We start from the raw sequence: 12,265 nt of genomic DNA, 5'->3' as shown, positions 1-12,265 counted from the left end.
TGGAAGCAGAGCAGTAAAGACCCAGGCCATTCTACTCCTAGTCTACAACTGGAGCATCAGTGAGTGTTCTAATCTGGTGCCAGTGGTGGTGACAACAGTCAAGCTCTGTGTCTCCTTGCTTTCATCTACTAACATAAGGAGACCTAAACTCAGAAGCTTCTGTACTCTTCTCCAGAAGGTTGGCCAGAAACAACAGGTGGTCCACGGATGTGCCTTCTCCACCTGCAAATGGTAACAGTAAGGACTAAGTGGGATCCCCAACAGTACCAGAAGAAGAAAGCAGGCCAGAATAACATAATGAGGGTTCAGAAAACGAAACTGCCATTGTAACTAAAGTCCACAAAAATAGACCAGAATCTACACATTAGCCTAAAATGGAAGATTTAAATAGAATCAAAAGTCTGCTAACAAAATACCCAAAATGTCTAGGATATAATAAAAAAAAATCACTCGTCAGGCCTGTAACCAAGAAAACGATCATTTGAATGAGAAAAACACAATCAACTGATAATAATGCTGAGAGGAATGAGATGTTAGAATTATCTGGCAAGGATTTTAAAGAGCATTAGTCATAAAAATGCTTCAATTGTCAATTACATATACTCTGGACACAAATGAATAAACAGAAAATCTCAGCAAAGAAATCAAAGTTATAGAAAAAAACCAAAATGAAATTATAGAATTAAAAATATAGTAACCAAAATAAAAATCCTATTAGCTGGATCCAATAGTGGAATGATAATGAGATAGGATAGAATCAGCAACCTTGAACACAGATCAGTAGAATTTACTCAATCTGAGTAATAAAGATAAAAGACTGAATGAAAAAATGAAGAGAGCCCCAGGAATCTCTGAGATAATAACAAAAGCTATGATATTTGTATCACTGAGATCTCAGAAGGAGAGGGGAAAGGATGTGGAACTAGAAGGTATTCAAAGAAATAATGGTTGAAAACCTCCAAATTTGGTGAAAGACATAAACCTATAGATTCAAGAACCTGAAAAAACTTCAATTAGAAGAAGAAGAAATCCACACCAAGAAACGATATAATTAAACTTCTTAAAACTGAAGACAAATAAAAAAATCTTAAAAATAGCCAGAGAGAAATGACATATTACCTATACAATAGCAGACTTCTCATCTGAAACTATGGAGGCCATAAGGAAAAAGAAGATTTTTCAAATGCTGAAAGATAAGAACTGTCAACCTTGAATCCTATATCTGGTAAAACAGTCCTTCAAGTGAGAAGGGGAAATAAAGATGTACTCCAATGAAGGAAAACTAAGGTAATTTGGTGCTAGCAAACCTAGCCTTCAAGAATGGCTAAAAGAGAGCCAGCCCTGATTGCCTTGTGGTTAAAGTTTGGTGCACTCCACTTCAGCAGCCCAGGTTCAGTTTCTGGGCACAGAACCATACCACTTATCTGTCAGTAGCCATGCTGTGGCCATGGTTCACATAGAAGAGCCAGAAGAACTTACAACTATACACAACTATGCAATGGGGCTTTACAGGGAGGAAAAGGAAGAAAAAGGGAGGAAGACTGGCAACAGATGTTAACTTAGGGCGAATCTTCACCTGCAAAAAAAAAAAAAAAAAAAAAAAGAAAGAAACACAGAAAGAATTGGCTAAAAGAATCTCTCCAAATACAAAGACAATGATAACGGAAGGAAAGAACCATGGAATGGGTAAAAACAGAAGTAAACAAAATACAGTTTTGCCTCATGTGTTTCTTTAATCATATTTTAGGCTTGAAGCTCAAGTAATAACACTATCTGATATGGTGCTTACTCAATGTAGAGGAAATGCTTAAGACTGTCCTCAGGGACAGTTTCTATTGACTAACTTTTTTCCCCTGTGCATGGATCATACTTTTTTGTTTCTTTGAATGTCTTGTAATTTTTTTTTTTGTTGAAAACTGGGCATTTTAAATATAATGTGACAAATCTAGAAATCCATTCCTTTCCCCCTTCTCACGATTTGTTGTTGATTGTTTAGTCACTTTCCTAAACTAATTTTGTAGAGTCTGTACTCTTCATGTGTGTGGCCGCTGAAAGTCTCTCTTTGGTTAGTTAGTGGTTGGCTATTTATTAGACAGATTTCCTTAAATGTGTGGAACTAATAACTCTCCCAGTCTTCACTAAGGGCCTCTGTGCATGTAATGGGACATGCCTTCAACACCTCAGCTAGGCAGTTTACCCCTCTAACTTAACCTTAACTTCCTACAGGTTATCAAGATCTACCAAAGGTAAGAGAGCTTAGGGACTTCCCAGGGCTTTCCTGAGCAAGTGCAGAATCCTATACATATATGTGGCCTTTTAGATTCTGAAAAAATATGAAATATATGAAAAATATGTCAGAACTTTTCAAATTCTCACTATGGAAATCTTGCTCCCCAGGTTTTCCTTTTAAGTTTTTTGGTTAGCTTATTGTTTGCCTCAAGTCTCATTGCCACTTCAGTAAGCTGTGAAGTTAAACAATTGCCACTGATTGTTTTCAACAAACGCCCCTGGGTGGGGGGGAAGGCTGTTCACACTAGGTGAGCCCTGAATGAAGTCAAGTAAAGACAAGACTTGTAAGTGGAGATTTCGAGGGAACTGCCAGACAGGTCAAATAATGACAGTTTTCAGAGAATGAGGCTTTGAAAGAGCTCCAACTGCTCTTTGGAGCCTGTAATTACCTTCCAGGATGATGATTTTCACTGTGATTGTGGGCTATTGATTTTAAAGGCTATCACAGAACTGGAGACGGAGAAGAGTGACTAGAAATCGGGCAAAATAAAATGGCACAAATCTCACACCAAGATTCAATCATTTTTCTTAAATAAATTCTCCACAGATGGTTGCAAGCCTTGTTAATGCCAGTTGTTGTAATTTTATTTTCTCTCTATTCTCCAAAAACTTTAGAACAAGGCAGTGTGTATACCATCAACATGGTGCCAATCTGTGACTATGACCTTCTTGAAGCTCTCCTAGAATTGCAGTGTGACCTTAAGCCAGCCATTGAATTTACGTACTCTTGAGAATCTTCAACTACTGCCTTAACAAAGTGATTTTACACATGACATTAGGCAACATGTGTTTTAGTTCTTTGAAAATTGTGGCATTTTATTAAAAAGGCAAGATAGTAGAAAATTTTTCTAATTCAAATCATCTTTATACTTACATTATAAAATAGTCCAGCAATGTACCCAGAAAAATAAAGGCTTTCATGAACAGCTGTTGTATATCTTCCTAGCAAAGAGTACAGTAGGAAAGGGAAGGGAAAAAGAGTAATTGTACAGCAGAGAAACCTGATAAGCAGTACTTCAGCCAGGTGATCCAGATTAACACCATCAGTGATAAGTCACGTGGATAGAATGTACCCTTAATGTGATGTGATAAATGTGGAGTTTTACCTCTGCTGTCTTCCTCCCAAAAACATATACCCAAATCTAATCATGAGGTAAACAACAGAAAAATTCCAGCTGAGGAACATTCTATAAAGTACCTGACCTGGACTCCTCAAAATGGGCAAAGTTATCAACAATAAGGAAAGTCTGCGGAACTGTCACAGCCCAGAGCAGCCTAAGCAGAAATGATGAGCAAATGCAATGTGGTATCCTGGATGGGATCCCAGAACAGACAAGGGACATTAGGTAAAAAGCAAGGCCACCCGAATAAAGTATGGATTTAGTTCATTAAAAAAAAATTCTTACAATGACTACAATCCTCTAGATTTCCTGGCCTTCCCAGTATTTTCTGGCCACATCCCCTACCATTTTTCCCCTTCCTCACTCAGCCCCAGCCACACTGGTCCTGTTCTTACATCCATCCAGAATGCTCTGACCTCATGTCTTTTCACTGCTTGCTCCTCCCAAAGCTCATTCTCTCACCTCCTTCAAATCCTGTTCAAATGTAACCTATTCACTGAAGCCTACCCCAATCACTGTATTTAAATTTTAAACTGGTCCTTCCAACAACCTCAAACCACTCAAACATTCATACTGTGTAACAAACTATATACTATACTTATTTATTATGTTTATTTTAGATCATTGCTCTTCATCCACTTTCCCCTCAATCAAGTTATAAGCTCAACAAGTGCAAAATATGTGGGGCTGTTGTGTTTATAGCTATATTCTAAATGACAAGAACAATGACTAGATAGAGTAAATGTTTAATATATATTTGTTGAATAGATTGCCAAATAGATGGCATGAGAAAAAAAAACACACGGAGCTATTTCAGGAAAATTTTAAAACATTCCTATGGTCTTAAAGTTTGTGTCTCCTCAAAATTCATATATTGAAATCCTAACACCCAAAGGTAATGGTATTAGTGGGTAGGGCCTTTGGGAGGTGCTAAATCAAGAGGGTAAAGCCCTCAGGAATGGGATTAGTGCCTTAGAAAAGAGGTTCCAGAGAACTCCCTAGCCCCTTCCACCATGAAAGGACACAGCAAAAATGTGCCAGCTATGAACTAGGAAGAGGGCCTTCACGAGAAAGTGACCATGTTGGCACCTTCAGTTCTTGGACTTCCCAGCCTTCAGCACTGTGAGGACTAAGTTTCTGTTGTTTATAAGCCACCCAGTCCATAGTATTTTGTTATAGCAGCCTGGGCAGACTAAGACAAATCTCAAACAAAAAAGAGATTCTAAAAACTTCCAGAGTTAAAGAGTAAAACAACTACTAAAGAACAACAACTAGATGAACATCAGATCCCTCAACAGCCAGATGGGGCGGGAGACTACAATGCAGAAATATTTTAGCTATTAAATTAAGAGAACTTTGAAGTCAGAATTTTGCATCCTACAAATTGTCAGTCAAATGTGAAGGTACAATAACAATATTTTCAGACATTTAAATCTCCTGAAAATTTTCTGCTTGCAAACCACGTTGAAATAGTTTCTGAGGAAGTGGACCAGTAAGAAGAGAGAAAAGTCCAAGAAAGGCTGCAATACCTAGGGAAAAGTAGTAATAGTTATAAAAACAACTTGGAAAATCTATTACTATCTAAGGCAAACAGAGAAAATAACTATGAAGAAGAGGAAGGAAGGAAGGAAGGAAGGAAAGAAGGAAGGGAGGGAGGGAGGAAGGAAAGAAGGAAGGAAGGAAAGAAGGAAGAGATGGAAAGAATTTCAAATACCCAGAATTAAAATTCTGGATGATATAAACATTATTTAAGTGGAGGGGAGTTCAAGGGATCTAAGAGCATGGCAAGAAGATTCTAAGGTTCTTGTTTTCCTAGATGTAGAGGTAGATATAAATGCAACAGTAACAAAGAAAAAAAAAGAAAAGAAATTTTGTGGAAGAGAGACAAATGGAAATAAAAAGTAAATAAGGTAGAAACAAGTACAAAAGTATCTGAAATCACAATCAATGTAAATGGACTAAACTCGGCAGTTACAAAACAGAGATTATTAGATGACTTTTAAGACTCCAGCTATAGTTGAATTACAAGCGAATCAAGTGACACTTAAGGACACAGAAAAATTAAAAGTAAAAGGACAAAAAGAGATAGCAGGCGAATACTATATAAAGCAAAGCTGATACAGCTATTTCATGTTCAGACAAATTCAACTTTAAGGAAAAAATTCATATTATACATGGGATTGCTTCATGAAAGTGAAAAGTCCAATTTATTAAGGAATTATAATGACTAGAAGCTTACTATACCTAATAAAATTTCAGAATTTATAAAATCAAAATTAATAGACTTAGGAGGAGAAATTGTCAAATCTGCCAATCAGGGTACAAGACTAAAACACAGCTCTCTAAATGAAAAATAGGTATGTCAGGATCATGGAATAGGTACCACGTAGACAACATTATTTGACCACAACACAATTAAGTTAGAAGTTAATAAAAATTCCAATAAAAATGTCCACATATTTGCAAATGGAAAGAGCACATTTTCTAAGTAACTTTCTTCAAAGAAGATATCATGAAAACTGCATAGCCATAAGACTGCATGTCAAAATTTGAGGTTGCAGCAAAAACTATATTTCAAGGAAAATTAAACGCCTCAAATAATTACACTGCAAAGTAACAAATGCCAATAATTAACAAACTAAGCATAAATATTGAGTCTAAGAGAAAAAAAGTGAAACCAGAGTAGATAGAAAAAGTAATACAGACAAGAGTAGCTATCAATGAAATAGAAAACAAAACAAGGCTCGAAAAGCCAAAAGTTGGTTGCTCAAAAGATAAACGAAACACAAACTCTAACAAGGTTAATAACGGAAAAAAAAAGAAGGCATATATGAATAATATTTTGAATAAGATGGAGGAGATATTACTAGAAGTAAAACATATTAAAGATTTAATAAAAGGATATCAATGAATTTATAATGATTAACTTTAAAATTTAGTTACCTTGGACAAATTCCTGAAAAATGTGATTTACCAAAACTGAGTCCAAATAAAATAGGAAAATGAGGACTCACACTTGAAACCATTGTTAAAATCATCCCATAATAAAATAATAGTCTCAAATGATTGACAGATGGGATCTACCAAATTTTCATAAAACAGATCATTGCAATCTAGTAGAAACTCTTCTAAACAATGGAAAAAGAGAGAATATATCTCAAACCTGTAAAATCTTAACATAACGCTTAACAAAGAAAATTATAGGTTCTTCTCATGAGTGAACCATAGATGAAAAAACCCTAAATCAAGTAGTATATTTGATTTAGGATTTTTTCATCTATAGTCATATATATACTAATATAAATATAAACATATATATCAAATACCATATGTACATATATCAGATCACACATAACTAGTAGGATTTAGTCCTGGAATGTAAGGAAAGGTTAATATTTAATATATAAACATTTAACTTATAAATAATAATACATAATAATGTATAGCATTTAATATATAAATGTCATCATTGATTATCTCAATAGAAAGAAAAACTAATAGAAACTTGATCCAGGGAATTTGATAAAATTTAGCATGAATTTATGATAAAAACCCTTAGTATACTTGAGTTTACTCAAGGGGAGGAACATCACAATAAATGTAAGTTATTATCAGTCTTATAGATCTCCAGTTTGGTAGTAGCTTCTTGAATGTTAACTATATTATTAAAAATAAAATTTTAAATGTGGCCACGCATGGCCCAGTGATGACAGTGTGCCATGCATCAATGTTTATTATTAAACTAATTCTGAATACCTGACGCATACATTTTTTTTAGTAAGGGGAACGTGGATCAAATGCACTTTCTACTCCTCTTTTTTAGTGAAAAAGAGAGACAGAGATGTTTTACAAAACAGAAAATAAAAACAGAAGTAAATACAAGGAGCTTCTTAATCACTGACAATAGAATCAAAATCTACTTATGTCAGGCTTTTCATATAGGAAGATGTGTTCTATAGATGTAATACAACCAGTGATATATCTAACTTTTCTGATACATCAGACCTCTAAGGAATTCAACCGCAAAGAAAACAATATGCCGATTATAATACTTGGTGTGATGGGACGTCTCCTAATGAAAAGCAAATCCTGTATTGTTTAATGCACTGTGTAAAGAACCCAGCACTAGGCCCTCATAGCAGCATTTAAAACGATGTTTTGGTGCTTATGCCTTCAGTGAATGGAACTCTCATCACATTCTGAAGTTGTGCCAAAATGTCATCCTGCTAGAGAAAAATGCATCACAAGTCTTTACTTTTTCTTTCTTAAGGGGTCACTTTTTACAAACATCCAACTGAAAATGCAGTCTCCTCTCAAGAATTTTCTGTGCATAAAAGTCCATCTTTGTTTTCAGCCTGAAACAAACCCTTGTGCTCATTGAAACTAGACTCTGACCACAAACTTTTCCGTAATTGACTTCCTGTAAGGACCACCTATTAGAGCTCCTGGATCTTATCCTAAGTCTGGGTTGTATATTCACCAGAAATGACTATATCGTTGTGCTGATTATCCTGAAGTCATCAGGGGAACAAATTAAATCAGAAGCAGAGAAAAATTCTAAAAGATGTAAAATAAAACATTTGCTCTAAAGACTTTCCTCAGGAAAATACAAGCCTATATTGGATTTTCTTCATTAAAATTCTTAAGGTGAACACTTCTGGCTTTTTATCCTTTCTGTTTCTGATCCTGAAACTCTTAAATTTTATTTACCACAGCAGCCCTTCCATCAAGACTTCTGAGCAACTGACAGTCTAAAGCCCCGGTTGACATAAGGATTGGAAAGAATTTCTGACATACAAGGGAGAAGACACTAGAAAGATTTCTCTAAACACTTCAATTTTTTACAGATTAAATATTATTGAATGTAATCTGTTTCATGCTACATTCAATATGATTTGAGTAGCAACAAAGGTGCATTTTTAGCCTAGAATTTAGAGAATATTTTATCACTTTGGGTTTCTTGTTCTTTGGAGATAATCATGTAAGCAATAAGAGTCCATGGGATTCTTATAGTGTGACCACGCTAATCAATGAAGGTATTCTCAAAATCTCCAAAAGTAATCAAATATTTTCTCAAGTCACAATGTAAATCAAACTTTTCTCAAGATGCTGCAAATTAAATGCTGTCCACGGAATCAGGAAAAAACTGCAGTTTTTCTTGTGACTTGCTTTCTCGTTGATGGATAAGAACCAGTCAATGAGATCAAAAGCACTTTAATTTAGTATGATACCTAAATATTATAATGGTCCACCAGAATATTCCAAAGTTTTAACAAAAGATAAATAATTAAGATTACTGGGAGCCACAGATTTGAATGTCATGCAATTTGTAAGCCAGTATATACTAGACCAGGCTATAGGAGGGCAACAGTGGAAGCTACTATGGCGCCACTACGGTTATCCTGTGGCTATTATGGGGCTAGTTACCCAGGCCAGAGGGGATGGCCTGGATCAAGGCAGTAGCAGTGGAGTTGTGGGAAGTTGTTGGATTATGACCCTTTCAGTTTAAAGAAAGTTTATCTCCCTTATTTTTTCAAATATTTCTTTTTAATTTTTCCTCCATCTAGGACTTTTATTACTCAGGTATAAGGGCATCTATATCTGTCCTCTCTCTCAACTATTACTTAACTATCACATTTTCATTTTTTAGTCCTTTTCCACCATTCTATGGGAAAATTTCTCTTTTTTTTTTGGTGAGGAAGATTGGCCCTGAGCTAACATGTGTGCCAATCTTCCTCTATTTTATATGTAAGTTGCCTCTGCAGCATGGCCCAGTGTGCAGTGTGTAGGTCTGTACCAGGGATCCAAATCCACGAGCCCTCGGCCTCCAAAGTGGAGCATGTGAACCCAATCACTACACCACCAGGCCTGCCCTGGGAAAATTTCTTAAACCAATCTTCTAACTCACTAGCTCATTCTTTAGCTGTATCCATTCTGTTACTTATCCTATTCAATTTTTGTGTTTTTTATTTCACCAATTATATTTTACATCCCAAGTATTACTACTTAATAAATTTCTACTGCCACTTCATTCCCTATTCCCATCCTTTGGCTTATATTTTTCTTCAACAATTATCACTATTTAATGTACTATGTATTTTTTCTTATTTTTCTCATTTATTTCTGTCTACCACTAGAATATAAGTTCCATCAAGGCTGGGATTTTTGCTTTTTTTTTTTCACTGCTCTATTCCCCAAACTTATCATAGTGCCTGAAATACAGTAAGAGTTCCATACATATTTTTTGAATAAGTGAATTGATAGAATAGATGGCTTAGATAATCTTGCATTTGAGAGAGTGGGGACATGACAATTTCATTAGGGAAATCTTACCGCACCTCTAGCTTTTGGAGAAGTAATTTACTTCTTGGGCTAGTCCAGCGACTATTATTAAACCACGTGCTGGGCCCTAGGTGAGCCCGCCTTGGGAATCTGCCGTTTATATAAAATGCTGTTCAAATCCACCTGTGTCTGAGGAAGGAACTACAAGGAGGGTAAGCAGGAAAGGTCAATGGGAAGGACAGTGAAAGACTTGATAGTCTCAAGTGGTCTGTGCTTGACAAGGTTAAGGGTGTGTAATTATGTCTGTGGCTCGATCATTTTCTGAAATAGAGAGGAACTGAGAGATGCTTAGCCTCTAAACGAGGTGCCCGTTAGGGAAGCTGGCTGGAGGATCACCTCTTGTTGAGTCTTCCCTCTATCACTCATTGTTTTTTTGCCTTTAGTAGATTCCATGTTACTTTGCAAAACAATAACAATTTCATTTTTCTCTTTGTTTTAGCTGTAACAAGACTTCATTAGCTAAGGGGAAAAAACTACTAATGAGGACGATATTTTTTCTTTTGGAGGATGTCCTGCACTGTACAATCTCTTTGTCTGATTCTCCATCTCAAGTCCATTACAGAGAAGAGATATTCCTTAAGAATATCTTCACAAAATCTAAATGCTGCAGAACACCACTTTATTTTTAAGATCGTTTATATTGTGTTAACATATCTGTTTCGCTTGTGTATACACACATAAAGGAGCACTCGAAGATGTATAAATCTACACCAGTATATACTTAACTTAAAAGCAGACATTTATAATGCCATTTACCCAAAAGTTAAAGCAAGGTGGGCCTCTCCTTATGCATGCATTTGTGGTTGTTTTTGCATTACCACCAATTCTTATTGATTGACAATGTGTTTTCCTCTGCCTTTGCAGTCCTAAAGATTGACGCCATTTTGGGGTCTAATTACCCGAATTGTTCCCACTTGTATTTTCAATGTATTTTTTCTAAGATGCCTGCAGCTTATGACAATGCCCCAATTTTGCTTGTTCAGCCAAGGTGCTTGCTCAGCATATCTTCCTTCCCACAAGTATGTCACCTTCAGTGAAGTCTCACTTTCCTGACAGAATATTTTTTATTTGCATTTACATATGTCAGCCAAATCCTGTCCTTCTTTTGCACTTGGAATTTTAATTAAGGTTTTTTACCATGAGGTAACCAGAATTTAGGGAATTGATCAGAAAATACAAAGAAGAAATTAATAGGAAGACATAATTTAACGTATCATCTAATTAGTTTTCCTTTTTCAACTCTTTCTTATTAAAACACATAAATAATGTTTTCCAATCTAAAAGTTTTATGTTATTTCATAGTCATTGGGTATTTCCAGAGAGTATTTCTTAATTAAATGATGCATTTAAAAATTCTTTTATTAAGAAATAGTGGTAGTAATAGAACAGCTGAATTCCCATCTCCCCAAAGGGACAGTTACATGGAGTCTTAGGTATACATCATTCACAATATTTAAGAAGATTGAGGAAGGGGCCGGCTTCATGGCCCAGTGGTTAAGTTCTCGCGCCCTGCTGCAGCGGCCCAGGGTTCGGATCCTAGGCGTGGACATGGCACCGCTCCACGGGCCACGTTGAGGCGGCATCCCACATCCCACAACTGGAAGGACGTGCAACTAAGATATACAACTGTGTACAGGGGGAGTTTGGGGAGATAAAGCAGAAAAAAAAAAGAAAAAAAAAAAAGGATTGGCAACAATTGTTAGCCCAGGTGCCAATCTTTAAAAAAAAAAGAATATTGAGGAAAACATTACTTGAACAGGGAAAACATAGCCTTGAGTATAAGTTTAACTTCTAGATTCTGGAACGTGTTGTTTGTCCCAATATTGGGGGTGGGGGGATATGTTACAAATAAGAGTTGAAAATTTTTAGAGGACTTGCTCAGAAGTTGACATTTCGAGCAAATAAAGTATATGTAAAGGTAGAGAAAAATTCAATAGCAAGATCAGTAAGCGTGTTTTTATGTCTTATAGGTACATACAAATGTATCTTTATATGCAACAAGTACAGAATTCATGTTTACTTCAAAAAATACATAGAATATTTACAAACATTGACAATATGTTAGTCCGCCATAAAGCCCCAATAATTTTCAAAAGATTAACATCATATAGACTAGACTCTCTAACCAGAAATGCAGGAAGACTAAAAATGACTAAGAAATGGCTAGATACAAAAAAATCACATGTGACTAGAAACATACTTTTAAAAAATCATGAAATAACTATCTGTTAAAGAGGACCTCAGTAGGTGAATTACTAAATTTTTAGAACTGAATGACAAGGAAAACATTGTATGTCAAAATATGTGAAGTATAGTTAATGCTGCACTTGAGAAAAAAACAATATATTTCATACATTTTTCAGGTACCAAAAGTGATTGAAAAATATGAGATAAATGTTCATTTCGAGAAGACAGAATAAAAGCAACAGACTAAACCCAAAGAAACAAGAACAAGATGAATACAAAACAACGGTGGATATCAATTTCTATCAACCAGATTGACAAAAAATGTA

Source organism: Equus caballus, chromosome 2, assembly GCF_041296265.1.
Source record: "Equus caballus isolate H_3958 breed thoroughbred chromosome 2, TB-T2T, whole genome shotgun sequence".
NCBI classification, from domain to species: Eukaryota; Metazoa; Chordata; class Mammalia; order Perissodactyla; family Equidae; genus Equus; species Equus caballus.
The sequence above is the reverse complement of the archived record's forward strand: the minus strand, read 5'-3'. Positions refer to the sequence as shown.